We start from the raw sequence: 25,330 nt of genomic DNA, 5'->3' as shown, positions 1-25,330 counted from the left end.
GTGAACGGGCACTTATACTTAGTTATATGTATGGCAGATAACAGACAGCAGGTACGTTAAGTAGGTATCTATTTTTGCGGTAAATTACTTTGATACTAATTCTAAATTCAAACCTATCGAAATCACGTTTACAGTACAGTTGATAGAACTCATTTTGTACAACTTCTGAACGATTCAATTCAAAACGAACTATCTTTACTTGATGGAATTTCTCTGTTGCTCGTTCTTGCTCTGTCAATTAGCTTCAGATATTATCTGCTGCCGTTACACAAACGGTTACTTAAATACGTCTTTGACTGTACAAGATTGAGAGTAAAGAGTAACGTTGTCGTACTTATCGCGAACATGATCGTCGCGCGGGTCGCGACCGACGCACGCGCAGCGGAACTGATCGCACCGGAAGTTCTTTATTCTACACATTTTAACGTAAAGACGCATTTCCATATGAATTTGAGTGACATACGTCGTTTTAATTTAGGGCGGGTATCTCGGCCGTTCATCTCGCCACACCTGCCGGAATTCGGGGCAATTATCGATGCGTACTTATAGGCACAGTACAGTGAGCTGCAAAATTGCATGGAGAAGTTATGAATGAGTTCATTGATAAAGTCGCCAAGCACTTTTACGGCTGATGGTACCTATGATTAACTCTTAATGTGAGAACATTATGCTACTTTAATTTGAACTGATTTTATTGTCAACTCAATAATCACGCAATTAAAATTGGTCTAAGTCATAGACATATATATATCACTTCGTAAATACCTGCCTCGAGCACTACGAATGGGGCCGATACATTGTAGTCAAAATCGCATTTTGTTACATTCAGTACAAAAATGAAATATCTTTGTTGTATGCCTCATTCGCTCGTGCATTTAAGTCAGTACCTATAGTAAGATTATGTTTTGTGATAGATTTAATCTTAACCTATCTTAAATCCGTCGAATCCCAGCGAAGCACGGAGCGAGAATAAATGCGATGCGTGACCCAACATATCCGGTAAAGAGCTGACTTAAGCGGTACGCATCCTAAGCGGTTAATAATCGCCCGTCAACACACTCGGCGTAGCGCAATAATGGAATCGGTTTAGTATACATTAAGCGGCCATTGTTTTCGGATTATGACCGGCTAAATGTAAACAAACATTCAATAAACATGTTTTTTAATCCGCGAGTTCCCACACTACACTCCCAGATCGGATTGTTTAAAGAATAGCCAACATGTTTCTACAGATGAGTTCTTGGGTCCCGCTATGTAACGGCGGCGGGCATGCGACAAGCGGAGATATAGGTACCTATGGGATTGAGTTTGCTGCTCCGCTTCTTAAGTTTTTAGAACGAATTGGGTGTCTGTGCATAAAAATTGCAATGAAATCAGTTACTGCATGAGCCTATAAATAGTAGAGCAAATCAGTGGCGGATTAGGCACGTGGCAAAAGTAGCAAATGCCAAGGGCCCCGCGCGTTTGGGGGCCTCGCGCACCTATGCATTGTGGCCGTAAAAAACCTAAGTTTCACTTAGTTCACTTCGTCCGATAAAATTAAAATAATGCCCCATGATAGAATTTGCTACAGGCCCCGCGCTGGCTTAATAATTCGGCACTGGAGCAAATGTATGTACGCGAACTAAATACTACTTCAATGTGTAAACAGGCCCTTATAAAGTATAGCTACCTAATAGCTACATATATATAGTACATGGAAGTCATGGATCGCAGACATTAAAAGGTATGTAGGTATAAGTATTAATAGTTGATATATGTCTTCCTTCATGTAAAAAACTATATCTAGCACAAAACAATTTTTCAAACCGCAAACTGTTTATAGTGATGAGACCAATCAATCTTAGGTTGTTTAGATGAGATACAATCGAGGCCACACAATCAAACAATGTAGATGTAGGTATATGGACAAACGCCCATTAAAAAGCGAATGAAACTATTAAACATTCGTAATTCGTACACACTTACAAAAGAAACCCTTCAAAATTCGGTCATGCCTCTACTCTGTGAACTACGTGGCTCTATCCATTGATCAGATGAGATAGTTACAGCAAACCCACCAAAATATAAACGACGATCTTACGTCTCTTAGCAGAAGGTTTACAATTGTTTGACTAGATACAACTTGGCTGGTATTCCTATACAAATATCTTGATAGCTGACGCCATCTTTTGAATAATAAACGTAGAGACTATTACGAGAGCAATGCTAGATAACTTGTCTTATCTGCCATCCTAATGGCTGCCACATTGTCCTGAACTACGTGATGAAATCGCTTAAACGCTTGGAGTTTCTTTCGCTATATCACAGATAGTTTTAGACAATGTAATCGTTTTAATAGTTTTACTACCTAACACTTAATGAAGTTTTCTGACAGAGAAATATTATACCGAACAAATTGATGTATCCGATTGATGTACGAGTACATGTACTATTGATTCGATTAGGTTTGTGAAAGTCCGCTAAGCGCGCCAAGTATGGAATAGATAGGGAACCAGATGTACGTAGTAAGCACTTGTTCAGTCCACTTTTAGACGAGCAAGTTGCAATATTTCTAGGTAAAAATATTTCACATTGGAATGACTACCTGCATGCCGTATGATTTTATAACATTGATAAAAATAATGGGTAACAATCAGGCCCTTCATAAACTAATTTTGAGTTAATTAAGTACCTACGTTCTAATGTATAATAATGGCTTACTTGACGAACTTCATTAAGAAGTCCAGATCGTACTTATTAGGACAAACCACCCGACGGCCACGCTGGAACTTGAAGCAATTGCCTTTCTGCCATACCCTTTATCACAATAACAGCGTGCGTAAAATTTTGAGAATTGGTGTATCCGATATCTTTATATCACAGTATAGGATAAATCCAATCCGTAAACCTGATTGAGGTAGGTATAGTACACTTGGGTAATTATTAACTTTTCTATACAGCTAGTATGGCGACGTGGGGCACTTACTGTAGGCCAACATCGAAATTGGAAAATCTCAGTGTTCGGCTTAATTAAGGTGACACCAGGGATGAAGACACACTTGTTTGTAGATATTGACATGACTTTCAATTGCATAGAATTTCCAATTCTGAAGCACGGCTATGTGTCTACCGCCGTGACCCTCCACCTGCCGGTCGCGGCTCAATGAGGCTTCCGTCCGGTTCACGCGCACCGTGCCCTTTGCTGCAATACCCTTTTATTTTTAATGTTGAAGATATCCAATCGATACGATCTAATAAAGCGGCATGGGTTTTTAGTACCTACACTACTACACACCCAGAAACAACGCGTATACCGATAGCGCCGAGTTTCTGGCAACAAAACACTTTACATCAGGATGGAGGGGTTTAGCTTGTAGGCGGCTGGGAGAAAAATCTCCAGCGCAGCCGAGTCGGGCATGCTACCGGATACCGGGCCGGCAGTATCCAATGAGGATTACCTCCACCTCTGACAAAAAAACCCTAGAGGAACTTAAAATTTAACACAAACTGCATTGGCTTTATTTTTACTCGCCCCTGGAAGTTTGAATTCTATCTACGTATGTTTCTTCATAGTAAAGTGAATCAGATCTGGTTTTAATGAATTAGGTTTCCTTTTTATGGTCTGGTGACTATGACATAGGCTACATTTTAAAACGACTTCCAAAAATAAGGAGGTCCTAATAAATCTATGCGTAAATAAGTCTTCAATTTCTATAAGTTAAAAAGTTCATCAGAAAATTCAATGTAAATGTTATGTGACCATCAAGTTTAAAATAAAATATCTTTATTTCGGAAAACTAAAAATTCCATAAAACATTGTTAGTATCATCATATAATTATAGCTACATGTTAGTAAGTACATTAAAATTAATCATAACATTATATAAATAATCGACACAATACCTTTGACAATGAGATCACCATTTATAATAAAGTTAAAATTAATTAAAATAATGAATTTATTAATAAATAAATAAAATTTAAAATAAAATAAAATTGCTTAGAATTAAAAGGATGTCAATATTGTTATTAATAATAAATAATGATTTCATGTCAAAAGTACAAAATGAAGCAATGTTTAAAATGAAGCGTATTTATATTTTTGACGTTTATGATTAATTGATTATACACACACCTTACCATTACCCAACCATTATTGGTAGGTAGGTATAGTTAACGCTATCTCTACTGAGCTCGTTCACTTATACTAACAATGGCATTCTGTTAAACAAAAGCCATTATTTCTTTTGTGTGAGCGCGTGCTGGCCTTTGTGCCTGAGGCTCACACACAATGGCCACGCGCCCAATCACAAAGGCCACGCGCTCACACAAAAGAAATAATGGCTTTGTTTAACAGAATGCCATTGTTAGTACAGGTAAGTGAACGAGCTCAGTAGAGATAGCGTTAACTATACAGGTACATATTTGAACAAAGATTGACCCCTGCGTTTGCGCACGGCAGCGACACGCGCACGCCTCAACGTCGATCGATTATTTTATTACGAGCGAGTCAGCTGTTACACGACTTATTTTTTTGGAAGTAACGGTAAAAAAGTTAGGAAAAGTTTTACTGTCGGTATAAATGCTACCGCAAATGTCACACATGAAGATCCCATAGGTAGATATTAGCTATCCCATAACGTGTTCCTATGCCTAATTTAATTTTAAGTGAGGCCGCGCGATTTTGTCTTCATAGTAACGCATTTGTAAAGCATGCATTTGTATGATATGATAAATAGTTTGACTAGTGCGTAATTCGTAGCAAGTGCAGAAACAGCATCATTCTATCACGTCGCGAGTGCCTCCACTTCCTGATGGTTGCTTACTGAACACACCTAATCGTTATTACCTACAGCTTATCCTAGGATTTCAAATTGCCTATAACAATTAATTACTAAATAAAATTTTCTTTGCAATCTATGGTGACAGACAAATAGTAAAACATTGATTTAAACTTTCACGATTTTTACTCAAACGACCTACGTCAACGGTCTGAGTGTGACTCTTTCTCCGAGATCACGGGGACAACGCCGTCCTCAAAACTTCTGAGGTATGTAAATTTAAAACTTAATTTACTCCTCTGGAGTTGCAGGCGTACATAGGCTACGGAGACTGTGAGCCTATTGTGTCCCAATGCTGGGCAAAGGCCTCCCCCCTCTCATGATGTTAAATTTATATATATGGGATATATTATGTAATATTATAGTATTAAGTTACGTGCTCAATTTGCAGTGCCCTACAGGGTTCATAGCTAGATCACCATTTTAATGTAAGACCTTATTGTACCTATGAAAGCAATAAATTACTGATTACTGACTGCTTAACATCAGGCGGGCCGTATGCTTGTTTGCCACCGACGTAGTATAAAAAAAAATTACGCTATTAAGTCCCCCGTCCGACCCGTCCTCGTGAACAATACCAATTATGTAAATTTATCTGAGAAATAACTAAATCGATTTAATTACTTAAAGACTACCTACTACCTTATCTGTGATTGTGAATAATTGTACCTGCGAGAAATGATGTCAATACCATTCTAATCTCTTCCATTCTTCCTTCGCCCGCTGTGAACTGTAGGTATTGTGTTCAATTTGAGAAGATCACGGATTTATTCCACTTTTTGACGTATAATAGATAAATGTCTCTGCGTATAATAATGACCCCCCGGCCGAAGAAAAAATAATAAGTAATGTAGAGTACCCTGACCTGGCCTGATTCATAATCTGAGTATTTGCTCAGAATTGTATATTCATTGGCATATACAATTTATTTTCTTATTAGGTAAGTAAATGGACTTTATTTGCAACAAAGTACCTACATCTTTTTGTGACTTTTACGGTTATTAGCAGATTTGGAGTACAATTTTCGTAGCTGTTCCTGCCATTAGCTATTTTCGACTTTGACAATTATTATTATTATTCAGAGCCCACTGTGTCCCACTGCTGGGCAAAGGCCTTCCCCTCTTTTTCCACTCGTCTCTGTTTAGTGTTTAGTGCTTTGACTTAAGATTCCTCATGAATTACACTACTATAGTAATAAGTAGGTACCTATTACGTCCCTACATACAGAAAATGTATTATGTAATCGTTACAATACACGAGAACATAACAAATCGATGCATACTCGTACCTACATCGTTGATAAGGCTTCTTGCGTTGACCCCACTGTAAGAATATTAGCAGAGCAGTAAGTAGATTAGTTGGTACTTATTTATATAGGAGGTAGTTGGTTTTACAACTTAAAAAAATGCTTTAACATGTAGTTACTACAATTAGTTAGTTATATTAAATACTAGCTTTTGCCCGCGACTTCGTCTGCGTGAATTAAGTAATTTGGGTAGCTTATTTTTTATCCAATCTGCTTTTAAAGGATGACTTCTGGGATAAAAACTACCCTATGTCCTTCCCCGGGACTCAAACTATCTCTATACCAAATTTCAACTAAATCGGTTTAGCGTTTAAGCGTGAAGAGGTAACAGACAGACACACTTTCGCATTTATAATATTAGTATGGATTTATAATATTAGTAGGGATTTGGAGATACGGTATTTACAAGTGTTATATACCTAAGTACCTAATTGACAATTCGATCTACCTATAGGTTTTATTCTTGGTAAAATTAGCTTCCCCTTTGTTCTCTGTTTAACCGGGAGAACAAATCTCCTGGATCCAGCCGGGCTAGCACATGATTGGCGCGAGAGTATCTCGCCGCGACATAGACTACCCGTCCCCCTTTAATTAATACAGTTAGTAAAAGACGGGTAGTCTATCTCGCGGCGAGATACTGTCGCGTCAATCATGTACTCGGCCTACAGGATATTAGGACTCAAAACTAGAGCCTTATTTTACAAGTATAGCCTAGCTCCTACTTAAGTCCCAGAAACTTTAGTTTTGTTTTTGAATTAGGAAGAATATTTTATTATTATTATTTTATTGCCTTGACTTATTTAATAATCGTTTATATTAAATTTTGGGAAAAGGTCTTTAAAAGGGGCTTTGAGACCCAGGAAGATAAATAAGGGGTCTCTTGGGCACGAATATGCCTGGCAGTGGAAGTGTCAAACTTATCACACGTAATAGCTGCATATAATTGCAAGCAACAACGAATTTATTGCACCTTTCAGAAGTTTCTATTGGGGGACTAGAAATTTTAGAAAGTGCGACCTTCGCGACGTGACTACCTCTTCATTACAACTAGTGGCGTACATAGGTACCTACATATGTTTCTGTGCAATACATCACACTTGTTAGGGTAAATAATTATCGTCTTACAACGCTTACTGCGAAACTTAGATAAATAAGAGACTTGATTGTTACAAGAGTCAACGCTTCAATCAGTTCTTATAGATGATTTGTTACTTGATATGTATTTGAGAACCTAAGTATATTTACCAGGCTAAAGCAGATTTTAAGATCAAAAGTCGCATTTTCGCAGTTTTTCATCCTATTCATTACTTACACTCTCGATGTAGGTAATATATATAATTAGTAGGTACCTAATTTATTCACGTTTCATTTAAATAACTTGACGTACCTATTGGCTATGTGCGAAGTTGGTGGTGGGGGAAATACAAGCTACGCCAACGTATGATGTGGTGAAAATATAAACTTTGGGAAGACATCTTCATACTTCCTATTTGGCAGCTGACAAATAAGCCCCACACCCAGGGGTCGGAAACCGGTATTTGCTCCATACAAAAATACCGGTATTATTACGTTCTTTTTCGTTCTTTTGTTTATAATTTCATTTTTAATGGGACGTTTTAATAATGCAAAATTGTTTCCTAAATACATGATTCAGTCCTACGTAATGAGCATAAAAAAAATCAAAATATTCGACTATTTCGGGGTTTTAAAAAAATACCGGTTCCGAGCCCTGCACACACCTTAACACCACAGGGTCTATGCGTGCGGCAGGTGGTTCCGGTCAAAACCAACAGCATTAATATCATGACCTAGCATACGCCGCGACCCTCAGTGAAAGTGCTCATGAATTGTAATTCAAGCCACGGCCTTGGTTTCGCTACGTTTTTAGGACATATTCCGAACGCAAGTGTTTCCTGTGCCCTTTAAAACGCCGCTCAAATGTTAATGGCGGGACGGACCGAACTTGTGGCAAAAAAGTTACACGCTAGGAATTAAGTACATTCCTGTGTGAAATTGAGATGGTCAGTGATCGATAGCACATGAATTAAACAATGTATTTTTACGTCTGTGTGATTTTTTGTACCTTTTTCTTTTATGAAGGTAATCGTAAGTGATGCATTCTACTTAAAAATCTACAAGTTCTACAACCACAAAAAAAAACATGGCAAGTACTTAAAACGAAATCCCTATACCTAATTAAGAACATAATAATATTGCATCGTCTTCTCTCATAGCGATATTTTATAAGTTGACAGACTATCTATAATTAAAACTTTACTACGGAACTATAGCTTGTTGGATTATCTTCCTAACAATTGTCACGATAATAGAATGGTAATAGATAGGCAGATGATGCTTTTTAGAGCGACGCGACGTAAACAATGCCGTGGCACTGGCATTCGACCCAGCATTTAGTTTGCATCTTTTGTTTTGTTGTAAAACTTTCACTTTATCATGCTTAAGACTGAGTTAACGATAAGAAAGCAGAAACATCTAAACATTTTAGTTATGATCACTAATTGCGCTTATATATATATATATATATATATATATTTAGACAGGTATTAGAAGGTACCTATACCTTCTTAATCAATAACATCACATTTATTAATCGACGAAAGAAAAATGAGGTTCTCATGTACGTAGATATGTTTTTTTATGGAAAACCACGCATAACTGTCGGATAGGCTATGCCCCAAAGTTAAACCCATGTACCTACTTGTCTGCCGAACTGATCCGTTTTCGTCGGTTTAATTTTTAGCAACTATTACTGCAAATAATACGAGCTTGGTAATTAAATTGCACACTCAACCTAAGTATTTTGAATGGGAATGTCCGGCGCAGACAGAAGTGGTGATTATGTCAGTCATCCGCGTCCATGCTCGCAAGCCACGCAGCTTGTCATCGTCTACACCACGCACGGACGGATCTCGACAGATAGGTATTTCAAATCTTTCAACAGTTTCCTGATGTGAAATTTGCTAAAGAGGTCATAGATTTTAAAACAACTTAACCTACGAGTATGGGCAATGCTTGTGAGCATACAAGTAATGGTTTTATCACACAGGATAATTTACCAGTAAAGTGTAATCGCTTTATGCGGCCAAGTAGGTATTCAATCATAAAATTAATTAATTCACTTTGGGTCCACAGGAGATACGTGAGCCTAATTACTGTGCAGAGTACGAGTATGACGTGTAATCAATAACGTGTTAAAAATAAAATACAAATACAAATAATTTGTTGTAGGTATACATGTGTGTATGATGTGTAAATAAAAAAAATGTAAGTACCCATTTTTATAATACAGAAGCCAATTTTTCTTAGAAACAATGTGGCGTTGTTTTGCTTACCAGTTTTTTTAAATGTTTTTAAGATTAGATCATAAACTTTAGTTGGACCAATAAGTCACTAAATTCCTGTCCCCTTTAATTATCACGATTGATTCATAACTTTATTTTTAGGATCTCCTTTTTTTTTGTTTTCATCAATACAATATACAGAGGAGTCAGAGGTCAGAGTACCAGTTTTTCAAGCTATGTCATCATTTATAAGTGATCACTTAGTTTTTAGTTTCCAATAAAGAGCCTATGTCAAATTGTTTTATAGCATAATTGTCTATACAAAAGACTTCAACGACGTCTTGGACTTCAATAATATAGAAATAGCTGAAATAAATATGAGTAAATTATTTCTGAGATAATATTTAATAAGATAAAACATGTTGGATGTTGGATGATAATAAAAAAAAATTGTAGGTAAATCATTAAATATTAGGGTTTTGTAATTATAAATTAATGTGCCAAGTTGTCATAAACAATCGTTCTCACTAAAAGACCTACCTAATTTTTTATACGAAAAAATTTATGGAACTATACCCTATATAATTATACCCAGTAAAAAATATGATTTCGTATGTATTTAAAACTAACAAACCTACAAGAATGAGTAGGTACCTATTATAGGATCTAATAACCATAAACCAATGTAGAAAACAAATGTACCTATAATTTTGGAGATAGAATAAAATGAACATAATAGAATATTCTACAAGGTTTAATACCTACTTAACAAAGAAGCAAATAGTCGAGTTAGACTGGTTAGAGTCATCGATAATATCGAAACATTCGGCGTTCGCACATACCTATACCTAGTACCTATACCTACCTAGTATACCGCGGTCTACGCGACGTACCGCGGCGCGAAGTGCAAACACCGCATTTTCCTCCAATACAACAATAGTCCGTGGAGACCATGTGTTTACTACTTTCCATGGGAACCGACTCCCATTGTTGACAACGAGATCGACCAAAACTTAAGCTTCTCTGCATGTACCTGCCTTTCATATACAAATTCATATCAAGACATATGAAAACTCAATTTATGCCTATATTAATATTTAAATAAAGACCAGAAAGCGAGTTTTTTTTTCAACCGGTTATCAGTCAGACGAGAAGCCGTACATTGGAATAAAAAAAAATAACAATTCCAATAAGATTCTTTTACCAGTTAGCAATTAAGAACGTAAAGAATTTAACATATTTGCCGTCACTTAACTTTCTTCCGCAACGGTAAACTGGCGCCTAATTCCATAAAATTTTAACTAACAAATGATTTAGCGTGATAAATTTAGCTGCTTTCTTCGTATTTTACTAAGTAAACGTTAATTATTAGCTGACTAGTGTCAGTCACGCGAAGTAAACGTTAGTAAAGTCTAGGTGTTAAGACTGAGTAAACAAGGGCACTGCGACGTGGAACATAAATCTCGCGATCATCTCAAAAGTGGAGCGCTATGCGCGTTTGACTATGAAATTCAAATCAATCAGACCCAATGGTACCGTTAGATAATCGCGTACAGCTTCAGTCACCTGATCACACACACAGATAGGTCACAGTGTCACGTAGGTATTTACCGTTAAGATCCGTGAGGGTGGCGGGCTAGGGGCTGCGAGGCATGTCACACACTAGGGTCACGGGCACTTTGTCACTGGCACTGCACGTCACAGATCCTTCGCATGTCGCGCACGGGCCGCTTCGGGAGCGCTCGGCCCAGCCAAATGCGGCAGACCGTGAATCTTAACCTACCTGTGGAGCTTGCGTGTCGCAGCACCCACCGGACCGGGGCGACTGCTTTACCGACCGAGCCTGCCGCCATATTTGATATACACACAACTCATAACACTCTCCAGAGCGATACTCTTCAAGAACATAAAAATACTCACCCTAGTTTAACATTATACTACTAATTAAATTTTCAAACAGCTATTTTCAGATCAAAAAATGTAGTTTTCTGTAAGGAAGTCACCGTCAAAGCCTTAAACTGCATTACCGACGCTCTTTACTGCCATCTAGCGTTACATCATACAACTATTTAACTCTTTAGGAGGCTACATCGACATCGTTAAATCGGTGTTAACTTTTAATTAACTTTAATTTAACTATTTCATTATGCCCGTTACACATAATTTTTGTTTATTGTAGGTATTCTCTAATCAAATTCATGAATCATTTAATGGGATTCGTTGTCTTGCCTCAGCAGGTAGCTCGCCTCACCTGTTAGTTAACTCAGTAGAGTTAGATCGTTGTTAAATTGATGCCGGTGTGTTAACACAGGTGGCGCCTCTAGTACTTCAAAAGCCTTTAACTTGATCAATGATCAACAAGGTGGTAGTGGGTAACGAGTTTGGAGCTATGAACAGAAAATCGTTTGATATATTTACCACCTTTTTGGTGAAGGCTTTTTCGCGGCTTTTCCGGCCCGTCTATGTGTGCTGTAAACTTCGCGAACTCCTATCACGGATCCGCCATTTTCAAAAAAAATCGAAAACTGAATCTACAAAATCGAGAATCGGTTGAGAAATGCGACCTGTAAACAAGAACATCCAGACATACGAAAGCATTATTGTCCAAGCTGAAACGGAGACCTTCGCTAAAGCTCACTAAATATTCCTACACCAGCATATTGTCATAATAATAAGCAAGGTCGCGTAAACATAATTTCGCCAAATTGGTCACATCGACCTCTAGAGTTCTAGACCTTGACTGTTCATTGACTTGGTCCTTCCAGCCGGATACACTTTATAATGTTTATCAAAGAGTTATATCATTGTAAAAACTTGTAGTCTAAGAAAAATCGTGCTAGATAAAGTGATTCAAGAGGAAGGTTTATATGTATAATTTGTAAAGGTTTTGTGTAAATTAGTTGAACTACCCGTGCGCAGCGGGGAGGGTACGCTATAAGTATTAATTAAATAATAGCAAAACTTTTTTAATTGGAACAAGAAGCTCAAATGTTGGTCCCCGTATGGCGTTGACAGCTTTGTACTAGGCTAGGGAGCAGACTACGAAATAAGTTATACCCCCACACCAAAGGTGCGCAAAAGGACACTTGTAAACTACTATCGGGTGCAGCGACGCTTGAGCGAGCATGCTACAGGTCGTTTTCAAATGCACCCCAGAAGCGGTCACTTATTTATCTAAGTTTCAAAAAAGTTGAGTGCTTAACGAATTCAACAAAGGTCAATAAATAATACTATTGATGTGCTTAATTTATATTTATAATACAACAATAAAATACTTTTAAAACTAAATTATATATTAGCAATCCTAAATACCTACTTTAAACTAAGCTAAATATTATAAAGATATATTTTATGCAACCTAACGCCTCCGCTCCTGCCGAGGAGCCGGGTTACCTACCGGGACGGGTGTTAACGGGCGCCTCGGATGCCTTGGTGGCAGCGGAGGCGCCGGGTGATCGAGTACTCCGGGGTGCCTCGGCAGCAGCGGAAGGCCAGGACGTTCCGCCTTCCGCCGGCGGCAACCATATTACAGCCGCCACCAGCTCAGGTGGTGGCGTTGGCGGCAACGACGGCGACCTTGGCGGCGTACGAATTCGTACAATGACTGGAAAACCCACCGTGAAATATCCGTTAATATTCTTGTATAATAAATTCATAATATGAGAAATTTGATACTTCAAATATTTATACAGTTGAAGAATTTTAATTACGGCATTCAAAACAATATTCAATTATTTAAATGAGATTGATTGAAATGGGCAGACGTCTGAATAGTAATATGATATATTGCATACCTAAGAGCGTTTGCACATTGTCCGATCCGATATCGGATGTCGGATACGACTACAAAGAAGCAAAAAATTGGTAAAAAAAGCGGCTAAGTGCGAGTATTCCGTACACTACACAATTTTTAACAATGATTTTTTTTTAAATAAAACTATGAAAACGGATTATATCGCGTATATTGAATTTATAATACATCCCGACGTTTCGAACCCTTTACAGCGTTCGTGGTCAACGGGTGACTGAGGAAAAATTACAAAGTGCAAAAATACCCACATACTAAAATAATGAACAATCATAGACTACAAACTTTAAGGCTGGTTGTACATGCAAAATCGGTTCATAAGGCTAGTTATACACTACAATTATTTTCAAGTAAAGATATATATATATACGCGATAAAAACTACGCCGGCTCCAACCCTACACCACGGACCCGAGAAGATTTAATTCCCTCCTAAATTGTAGGAGGGTATCCCAATATGGGACCGGCAACAAACTCGGCGGGACACATCTTTTCAAAACATCAGAATGTCCAGCATCATCCAACACTAAGGTCTCACAGTCTATGTCTCGCTTGCTCCTTTATCAGATGGACTACAGGATCCCAAGCTGGTGGTAGAGAAAAGCCATCTTCCCTATTAAAGTTTGGATATTTCTTAATCTCAATGGCCTCGCGCAGCATTCTGGGTATGTAACGCTTCTCCTTGGCAAGAACCAGAGGCTTATCAAACTTGATTGAGTGATTGGCTTTATCCATGACATGCTCACAGACTGCAGACCTAGGTCGACGGTGCTTGACATCAGCTACGTGTTCCTTCACCCGAGTGGAAATGCTCCGTTTCGTCTGCCCGACATAATTTTTTAATGTAAAACGTGAGTGAAAACCCCGTAGGCGTCGGATCAAAAACTAAGTAATTAAGTCCGACTCACGCTTGACTGCACATTTCTAATAGGTTTTCCTGTTATCTATAGGTAAAAAACTATTTTGTGTATTTTTTTATTTTAGACCCATTTGTGTTCATTTTTTTTATATTTTCTAAACTATTTAATTTAAAATTCCAAAAAATATATACTTCCAGATTCTCACAATGAGCTGTTTCATTCGATATGGAACAACTTTATTTTTTAATTTTTTTATTTAGCCCCCAAAAGTGGTCCCCATGTTTAAAAACTTTAAAATTCATTTGTTTACGTTACATATGTCCGTCTTTGGGTCACAAACTTACATATGTGTACTAAATTTCAACTTAATTGATCTAGTAGTTTCCGAAAAAATAGGCTATGACAGACGGACAGACAGACAGACGCACGAGTGATCCATAAGGGTTCCGTTTTTCTCCTTTTGAGGTACGGAACCCTAAAAAGAGCATTTTATATTTTTTTATACATATTCATAATTCAAAAGAAAGCGCTAGGTAATGCAAAAATAAAAGGACTTGATACCATATTAGGGCATTTATAGCAGAGACATCCGATATCGGATCGGGCCATGTGAAAACGCTCTATAAACCAAGACGATCACTTCGAACTACCAAAGACGGAGAAATTATGCTTACTCTAAACAAAAAAAAGAAAGTTATAACTGATATAACTGGTGTTTTACGCACTTTGTCTGCATCGAATGGGACGCTTTGGTAGTTGTAACTAGGGAAAAAATCGAATTATTTTATTAAATCTTCAAAGTGAAAGTCAAAGTCAATATAATCTTTATTCAAATAGGCCTAGCAACAAGCACTTTTAAATTGTCAAGTTTTAAATATTACCTTAATCTAAATATCAGAGCAATTTATTGATGCAGTTATTATTATTCTTAAAAACATTGAATTATTATAGATATGTCAAACTTAATAATAAGAATTCACAAAAGGATTGTCAAACACCAAAAACACCTTCTTAAAGATAGTCAAGTCCTCTTTTCAATTTTGCGTTTTTTTTATATATAATGAAAACTCGAATATTTCAGGCGGGAATCTAAATAGGCATTATATTAAATAAGCCTAGTCACCACAAGTATACACTATACAACACATAACAAGACATACAGAGTAGTACCTAGTAGATATTTTAAGTTCCGGCTAGTACCTAAGCAATGTAGAGCGGCACTTTGAATGGTATCGCAAGAAAAATGTAGTTTTTATGCATCTTAAATGACAGCCATTAAACATACTGCGATCATAAATTATACTACTCATAAGTAACAATGTAGGTAGCGGAATTAAGTGCTGTTTGTCTTTTTGTGCCAATTGTGGTGAGGGTAAGGTGATCATTAAAGTTAGAGCAACACGCCAAGTTAAAGTACTCATACAGGGTGTTTGGCACATGACCCGTCAACATTTTGTGGGACCGAGCGCGTTGGAGGGTCTGCCATCTTGTGGCCTGAATCGGAAACATAAACAATACATGTACATTACCAAAGTAAGTGCTACTGCTACCAAAGATAGATATAACTCCGTAATAGATGGACACAGTCTAAGGAAAAAACGTGCCTCGAAAATCAAGAAATATTGATTCTCGATCAGATGACGCCACTACCTTTGGCCTACACTCGTATAGATGGCGTTGACGGTTCCGTTTGTTATTTTACAATTTTAACGCATATCAGTGAAAGAACATAGGTCAAAATAATATAAAAATAATTAATGCAAATATTGCAAATAAAAAACATTTATCCATATATAAATACATTTGATCGTATTTTTATACATCTTCATTTTCAGTTTTTAGATTTCTGTTGCCGCTATAACAACAAATACTAAAAACAGAATAAAATAAATATTTAAGTGGGGCTCCCATACAACAAACGTGATTTTTTTGCCGTTTTTTGCGTGATGGTACGGCACCCATCGTGCGCGAGTCCGACTCGCACTTGACCGGTTTTATGTAGGTAGATTACACTTTGTCGGATGGAAGACGAAAGACAAGTGACATTTTCTGAAAAAATAAGTAAGTAATAAATGAAGTTCTACTCTGAACAGAGACGAGATATGCTCAGAGCAATGTGTGATGTTTGGTTAAATTTTGTATCGATTTAACGTTAAAGTTTCCAGTTTCATAAAACATAATATCTAACAGATTGCGTTCCTATACGTAGGTAAACTCAAAAGAAACCGATTTCCATGAGCCAGATTTTTATGATAAGGCACGCTAAATAACAGGACCTACTATACCTACATACTTTAAAAAACTACCTTTCTCTCATGATATTAGCCACGATGACTAACATCATAATAGTATGTTACAACTCTAGCATTATACGTGCAATTACAAGAGAATCAATTAATTTCATCTGAAGGCTAGCTAGATACATAGACACAGCTTTTACTTGAACAAACCGACTCGACTTCTCGTCCGATAACAGTCCTATTTTTATATTCCATTGATCTCAAATGTGGACTTACATTCGATTGAAGTAAAGTTGTATTTGGAGTTGCACATTAGATTAAGATAAGATACGAGCTTAAGAAAATAAGAGGATAGTCAAGATCCGACCCGGATCAACTATTTAATAGTCACGGCGTGAACTCGTAGCATCAATATTTAGTTAGGAATGCGCGCAAAAACGCCAGTTCCGTAATACATATTTCGGCCAGAAGAGGATTTGAAATAGCTCCTCTAACAAGATGCACACATATCTGCCTAGCTGTTATGATATAAAACATTGTTATTAACTCAATTACGGATAAACGGATGTGCTCCAAATATTCGATCAGGTGGGTTCTGGACAATGAATCTTTTTTTGCCAACCAAAGGATAACCGTTCAAATCCGACGGTATTACTTACTAATATGTTATTTTTGTGAGACTTAACACTTATAGAAAAATAGCTACCCGCCCCGGCTTCGTACGGGTTAGACGAAAACTTAAGATTTACGCCTACACCTAAACCTTCCTCAAGAATCACTGTTGTTAGGTGAAAGCCGCATGAAAATCCGTTCAGTAGTTTTTGAGTTTATTGCGAACATACAAATATACAGAAAGACAAACGCGCTTGGGGACCTTGTGTTTATAGGGTGGAGTGATACGAATAAAACGTTATTTTAATTTAAATTACCATATTCTTCAATCACATGTTCCTGGACAGTGGGGACAAACTTGAGCAACTTGGCAAGCTGAAGTGGGATTGCGAGAGAAGCAGCCAAATTCGATGCACTTATCACTAAGTGCATCGAATTTGGCTGCTTATCACGGAATTCGCGCGCGGACAGTATATGTTGTTAGTAAAGAGGTCGCTAACGACAGCAAAACATGAAGACTCAGTAGGAGAAGCGATCTCACCAAAATTAATGGAAACCCTTTTGGTTGAATTAAGATAGAGGGGATCGAATCCCGCCGGGAAACACACGTCGTGTGTAAAGTAAACTATATTCGCTTGATGACAAATCAAGTGGACAAGCAATATAGCTACGCAATTTGTGTGAAGCATGTGCTGAAAGGTGGATTTAAAAACTACCAAAGTTAATAAAATGTAAGCAAACTAGTCCCCTGGCGGGAAGTAGATGCCGATGTCGGACATGTGATACACTTGGATGAGAGATTAATGATTAATGAGGTTGAAAATACGAGTATGTATCGTCATTAATTGCGAGAAACTGTTATACACAGTATGTGACCTTACAGACCTCGCTACCTGGGTGATTCAGTCGAAATTGTAACAGCATTTTTAGTGTAGGCACAGTTCGAATACGAGGTCCGAGGAAACGAACCTAGTCACCCCGATTCACGATTCCCGATTCGATTGCCTTTCACGCATGCCGCGATGCCGCCAGACCCCCTCCCTTATTAGGCCGGTTGTAGAGGTCCGGAAGCCGGACCATGTTAGTTTTGTATGTGGCTACCGACAGCCTACACCCAAGAAAACAAGACATCGTCGCCGAACCTGGACAATTGTCCGGCGAAAACACCGGACGCCTACAAACGGCCTTAGGCCCCGAGCACGCAGCTGTAGGTTCACTCTATTTTGTGTCCTAAATATATTAAATATTTTTAGTTAAACAATCCAGCGGCGAAATGCTGCCAGCGTTTTTAGGGTTCCGTACCCAAAGGGTAAAAACGGGACCCTATTACTGAGACTCCGCTGTCCGTCTGTCCGTCCGTCTGTCTGTCACCAGGCTGTATCTCATGAACCGTGATAGCTAGACAGCTGAAATTTTCACATATGATGTATTTTTGTTGCCGCTATAACAACAAATACTAAAAACAGAATAATATAAATATTTAAATGGGGCTCCCATACAACAAACGTGTTTTTTTTTTCTAACTAACGTACTATCGAAGTCAATAGCTTTTGAAACACTTTATAAGAATGACCTGTCCATGAATCAGTGTTGGCCGAACGTTAATTGCAAATATTGCAATTAACCATTATCCAGTACAAATTGAACCGTAACCCGTAACGGACGGTTACAGTTTACGGTTCAATTTGTACTGGTTAATGGTTAATTGCATTAACGTTTCGGCCAACACTGCCATGAATCATCAGATCATAACATATCCAATCATTAGATATTTAACATATTATGTAGAAGGTAGGATCTTATAGAAGTGGCCTACCGCGTGCGCCCGTGAGGGACAGAACATACGCAATGCGACAATATGATTAGTCGAGTATATTAGATTTGTAGCCCACCATAAACCATACAAATTTACGGTGGGGAATTCAAAAAAAATGTGAGTGTAACAAGGACAAACAATAATAACGCTTTCTCTGCTACTCCTACTGAAAGATACATAAGACTATCCCGTTCTGACAGTTCCCCCCACCACTCATGCCTAATCCATGCAGTTTTATACTAGATTCATGATATTGATATTTAATTACATACTCGATTAGGATTTGATCTACATCGCCGAATTGCAAAATATCATTCAAGTGTGCATTGCCACAACTCACGACACGACGCGTTATTCAATTTGCATATAAAAGTAAAAAGCTAGCATGCTATGGACTGCAGGGAAGGAGATATGAGTTGTTAAAATCTTTCTTAGGAAACCGAACTCAGACAGTAGAGGTAATGACCGGTGGAAGAAGAATGCGGTCGGAGAGAGGCAGTGTGACAGTTGGGATTCCGCAGGGATCAGCATTGGGAAACACTCTTTTCCTTGCGTTTATAAACGACCTACCATCGACCATAAAATAAAGAGAAATCACTCTGTTTGCTGACGATACGACAGTTGTAGTTAAGGCACGCACGTATGATGAATTAAACCAAAAAATCAATATAATATGCGGCCAGCTGCAGACGTGGTTTACGGCAAACGGTTTGATACTCAACATGAACAAATCAAACGTAATGCTGTTCTCTGGCAGGTGCGTCTCGGGCGTGAGTATTCAGTGCCCAATACCGATGAGCGACAAGTGTAGGTTCCTAGGTTTCACGCTAGACCCTACTTTAAATTGGAAACACCATGTGGACTCGTTGTGCGACAGGCTTGGTAGTGCAGTGTTCGCACTACGTAAACTAAAGCCGTTGATTTCCCGTGATGCTCTGAGGCAGGCTTACTTCTCCCATTTCCACTCGCTTATGACTTATGGTGTGATTCTGTGGGGCAACTCAACTGATGCTGAGAGAGTGTTACGTATGCAAAAACGGGCGTTGCGGACCATGCTCGGTCTTAAACAGAGACAGTCCTGCAAAACCTTGTTTTCTGAACACCAAATAATGACCCACTACTCTCAGTATCTTTTCGAGGTAATTATGTATACACGAAGAAACCTAGGACAGTATAGACGAGTGGAAGTAATAGGCAAGTGCCTACGTAGTACCTACGGGTAAACTCCGGACAGTGCCGCGTCGCACAGTACTGCAAGCAAAAAACGCACGAGTCATAGGGCCGACATACAAAAACACATGACATGAAAAATGAGACTAACGAAGAAACGTTTAGACGCAGACTGAAGAACCTTTTGTTGGAAAAGGAACTTTACTCCGTAAAAGAATATATACAAATCATTAAATAAACATTGAACATGCTTTGATTGATTAATTTATTTTACCTGTGTGAAAATTGTATAAATGTGATAAATAAACTAAACTAAACTATAAGGAATTCTGATTGAAATTATATGAGTTACTAGCCGTTACCCGCGACTTCGTACGCATGGATTTGTATGTTGGTGGTTATATATTTTTAATGAGCATAGAACATTATGCAGCAGCAAAAGATATCAGTTGGGACGGTTAATCATTTGTTAATACAACGCATGAAATTTCAAACTACGAAGTTTCAAGCAATAACTGAAAAAATAAATCTGTATATAATCCCTCTCAACTCTCAACCCTCTTAGAAGATTTTCAAGTCCACTATTTTTAAAAATGTTCGCTCCCAAACTTTTCAAAAACGGTGAAATCACAGTTTTCGTTTATTTTAATTTTAATACAATGCCTTTGCCCTTTTTATGGGAAAGTGGTGGTTATTTGCCACGAATTCAGAAGACACTGGTTCGTTCGATCCCAGCCCCGGGCACTGGAGGACTTAATTCACAGTTGTTTAAATTTAAGCGTAAATTCGTCGTTGCGCTTCCAAAGCTGATATGTGCTCGATTTTTGATTGACAAATAGTTACCTAGCAACAAAACACATAAGGTATTAATTCATTTGATTAAAATCGCGCACATATCAGATTTGGTAAGCGCAACCACGCGTCGTGTTTCCCCAATTCATTAGAATACGCATTTTTTATCGTAGAAAGAATTCCCGAGCTAGGAAATTCCATCAAATCACTTGCGATGAACGAGTTGTTTATTAATTAAACCGTAAAGAATCTTTAAATAGCTTCAGATTGGGTTTTTGTACGCTTCGGTAATCAATGCATTGTCTTAGAGTTTTGGTAGGTATAAATTTCCTTTTAAATAGCGGTAAGATTTTTCCTAATAGTATAAGTTTTCTAAATTAACATGTTCAATAAAAACTGTATTTATTTAACTAATATAAATTATGACGGTTACAAAAAAAATTGAACCCGAGTCTAATTTTAATACCGATGGATAATTTAGTCATTATTAAGATAATGGGTACAGTTTTATTATTATTTCATCACACTTACTCGTAATGGGTGTTTGTTACTTGTTACTCAGCGCAGGAGTAATGATTTATTAAATTATGTCTAAATTTTGATTAAAAACTAATATAGGTAATCCAGATAAACCTAAAATATGAAATATGAACCTTATACATCCGTTCCGTTTGGAGTGACTTAAAAACAGACAATTAATTTTAAAACAGCTAAAAAATCGAAGGTAGAGTCATTATGCGCTATGAAAAACTGTTTCTACCCTCTAACTTACTTTGGCCATATCCATAAAAAGGTAGTTCCTACATCCGCTTGGCCAATGTCAACTGTCGGACAGTACATAAATGTACAATTTATGTACAATCATCTACAAATTATAACTTCGCTTTGTCTTTCCTGGGCCTAACCTTGTAGGTAGAGCTATATTTCCCTTAAGGGAAGTAGGTTGCATTTAAATGACACAAAATAAAGGTTGTAAGCAGACAATTAAGTATAATATTAATAAACACAACGATGCATCTTGTTAATATTCATAAGGTAAACCCTAAAATTAAAATCATTAAGTATAACTGATTGACTTTTTTAATAATTTTAAAATGCAAACAAACCTAGTAGATGGTGGGCAATGCTCCCAAAAAAAGGCCTCTACACCTACATATCATTCCTATACCTATACGAGTTTTCGATACTAAACTAATAGAAGAAACAATGTCCACTAATTAAATTTCCGTACCAAAAAGGTAAAAAGGAACCCTTCGCAAACCCTATCGTTTATATACCTACCTAAAACACATTACACACTCAAGTAGGTATACCCATGTTTCGAAACTACGAAACCAGCCCTCATCTTCGCACAATCAGCATTTTTTTAGCTTCTATACTAGCACTACTTGCATATTTCTAAAGCCGCTAGAAGTATGTTGCATAATAATGTAGCGCACCAACCGGATCTATGCATGCTGCACGTGTGCATTCCCTATTCGCACCTTCCACACAACAATGGCACATCCACTATAGTCTGTATTTTTTATTTAACTATATAGTACCCACAGTCAAACTCATTGTTGACTTTTGCGAGGCTTAAGAATACTATTGTATTTTATTAAATAAATAAATAATAATATATATGTTTTATTTTAGATTCCATCAACTCTCAATAGTCCTTACACCCTCCCTCTTTACACCGGGTGCTGCCTCTGCGTACGTCCCATGACACGGCCGGACAAGGGCAGCATCGGCTCGGTGTACCCTTTACGTTTCATTAAAGTGTGGTGTCACTATCTACGTGTTGGCTTCGGCTCCGCACACATCCCAAAGGTCCGGAACAACATTGTTCCGTGATGGGAAAGACATACATTTTTTATGCAAGAAAAAAAAACCGGACAAGTGCGAGTCGGACTCGCCCACCGAGGGTTCCGTACTTTTTAGTATTTGTTGTTATAGCGGCAACAGAAATACATCATCTGTGAAAATTCTATCTAGTCTATCACGGTTGATGAGATACACCCTGGTGACAGACAGACGGACACAGAAGTCTTAGTAATAGGGTCCCGTTTTTACCCTTTGGGTACGGAACCGTAAAAAACAAACTAATTAGGAATAATGTTATAAAGACGGGTGACTTGATCGTCCTAAGTTTCTTAACTCTACAAACTTCCGGTCCCGCTTAAGCTTCATCTGAAGTCCCGTAAACGTACGGAACCTTTTTTTAAAGTTTTATACTACAAAAGTTTTAACGTTTTAGGAGTACAATATATGTTTTAATTGTTTTCTCGTGATACAAGGCCCACTTGGTATAAATATATCGGCAACGCACTTACAACCCCTCCGATTCCTCTGCACGTTTGCCTCCTATATCATTAAAAAATATCACTTTCAAAAATACTAAGCCGCTGACATTTGTTAACAAATAATAAAACTAATTAGTTTTCCTGCTGAAATAATACCTATCTAAGAACATTTTATTTAGTTAAAATTTTGAGTAAGTAGGTTGCATTTGCAGAAGGGGGGGGGGGGGGTGGTTGTAAGTTAGCATAATAAGCTGTAGTTAGCATAGGTCAGTGATGGCAAACCAATGTCACGCCTGACAGTGTTGGCACGCAGCAATGTGATTCGGGCAAGTTAAAAGTCAAGGTTCCCTTAATCCTTGAATTCCTTGACTAACCGTTTTGATCTCGCAAAATGTTTGCCATACCTGGTTAAGTATATTGGATTGGTAAGTTAGGCAGAAAATAATGTTGGAAGTATATATGGCTTTCCATCAGAGAAGGGTCCTTATGCTTCGTGTGCATAAGAACCCTTTTCTGATATATCAGTCTATATAAGTCTGTGTTGCGAACGCAACCTTTTATTTGTATAAAATCTTAAATTATTCCCAATGCAGTAGCTAAACGCAGCCGTCGGGCTCGGCTAGTATACGAAGCTTTTTCTAAAGCACCAATAGGAGCGTTCTACATAATTTGTATCGCGGCCAATTAGAGGCACCTAAATTTAAACCACCTTTTTAATGTTCAATTTTGCTAGATCACTCTTTCATAAGCCTATATCATAACTACCACTTCTACATTTAACCGTTTAGTTAAGAAACCCTTGTAACCAGTACCTTGGAAGAATTATATCAGTTAACTTCAAATCGAAGCCTTTTTATTTGAGTCGTCGAGACCTACACGCCGGCGGCTACATATGGTCCTTCGAGCCGGATTATGAACCAGAACCAGTCCGGTTAATCAAAGTTGCATGGATACAATTCATACAAGGGATGTAATGGAGCATTCGATCTGATTGTGCTACATTCTCTGTTTAGCCCTATGGTTGACGGGTCAACTATTTTTACATTGTTGTATTTTGTGTTCGAATCGTTTTCTGTGTGTCAGTCTAGATTCCGCTGACCAAGCACTTGAACAGTTTCATACGGTACCCACTCAACAAAGCCCTGCTTGAGCTTAAAACTACCGTTACTTATATAATCACCTAATCAAATCAGGAACAGTGACTTCTTTCAACAGCTTACTGTGTTACTATTGGCACTTAGGCATTGATACAAGAGAAGTAAGAGAACCAGCACAATTAGGATCGCGAGGTCATAACAACCTTACGTAATCAGAGGTGACATGAATAATGGTAGGTTCTAAGGATGTATGCTCGGTTATTAGTGATGGGAACAGTTTAAAGCAACTCATCTCGATCTCGCCTCAAATGACCATCGTCGCGTAACGGTCAAGCGCCGTGGATGCGGAACTAAGCTCGAGGCTGTAGGTATTATGATAATTGAGGTGAGATAATGATCGAGTAATCGATTACAATTAGAGGAGCGAGTGCCTTCCGCGGCGGTGTCATCGATATCGCATTCCTTACATAACTCGGTGAGACCTTTGGGCCTGCTGAGGCGCCATGGTCGTTTTTGTGATCAGGATGTTCGTCAAGGTGTAAATCCTTAAAGGTCATCTGTTGTCATGGCAGAATTAGAGCGACTTTGAACTAAAATATAGAAAATTAAGCACACGGTGTGGATTACAGAGTTGTTTGTGATTACTTTATTGATGATCATTTTTTTTACCGCGAATGACGCGTTTACTAATTGCTTCACGTATTTTTTATACCTTTTAGCATCTGTGCAGCTCCGTAAACAATAACAGCGGACACATCCTTTTGCGTAGAAACATCCTCAATGTCAAATACCATAGTGTGCGATTACCTTACCTTACATCAATGTTATTATTATCTGATGCATGCCGATGGAGCCTCATTCGTATGCCCGCGCGATTCTCAGAGATTCCGCCTCGGTATCGAGTAAGTATTACGTATTTGCGTTTCGTTTCGACACGTTGCCTTTTTTTAGGGTTCCGTAGTCAACTAGGAACCCTTATAGTTTCGCCATGTCCGTCCGTCCGTCCGAGGCTTTGCTCCGTGATTGTTAGTGCTAGAAAGCTGCAACTTGGCATGGTTACCTATATACCTATATAAATCAACAAATCCAACAATCATATAATAAAATCTAAAAAACAAAATATTTAGGGTACAAGTAAAGTGGGGGTGTAATTTTCTTTTTTGCTTCAACCCTACAGTGTGTGGGGTATCGTTGGATAGGTCTTTCAAAACGAATAC

At 37.9% G+C, this 25,330-nt stretch overlaps 1 protein-coding gene across 1 annotated transcript in view; it reads right to left on the bottom strand.

The window, feature by feature from the left end:
• The window catches only part of LOC134740773 (myosin-VIIa), a 45,095-nt gene extending 33,771 nt beyond the window's left edge, over positions 1-11,324 (bottom strand). The window contains exon 1 of the mRNA XM_063673376.1: positions 11,043-11,324. The gene's annotated coding sequence lies outside the window, so the exon portion shown is untranslated. The remainder of the gene's footprint in view (positions 1-11,042) is intronic.
• Between the last annotated feature and the right edge of the window lie 14,006 nt (positions 11,325-25,330).

This window comes from Cydia strobilella, chromosome 4 (assembly GCF_947568885.1).
Source record: "Cydia strobilella chromosome 4, ilCydStro3.1, whole genome shotgun sequence".
Taxonomy (NCBI): domain Eukaryota; kingdom Metazoa; phylum Arthropoda; class Insecta; order Lepidoptera; family Tortricidae; genus Cydia; species Cydia strobilella.
This window is presented reverse-complemented; position numbering and strand designations above follow the sequence as displayed.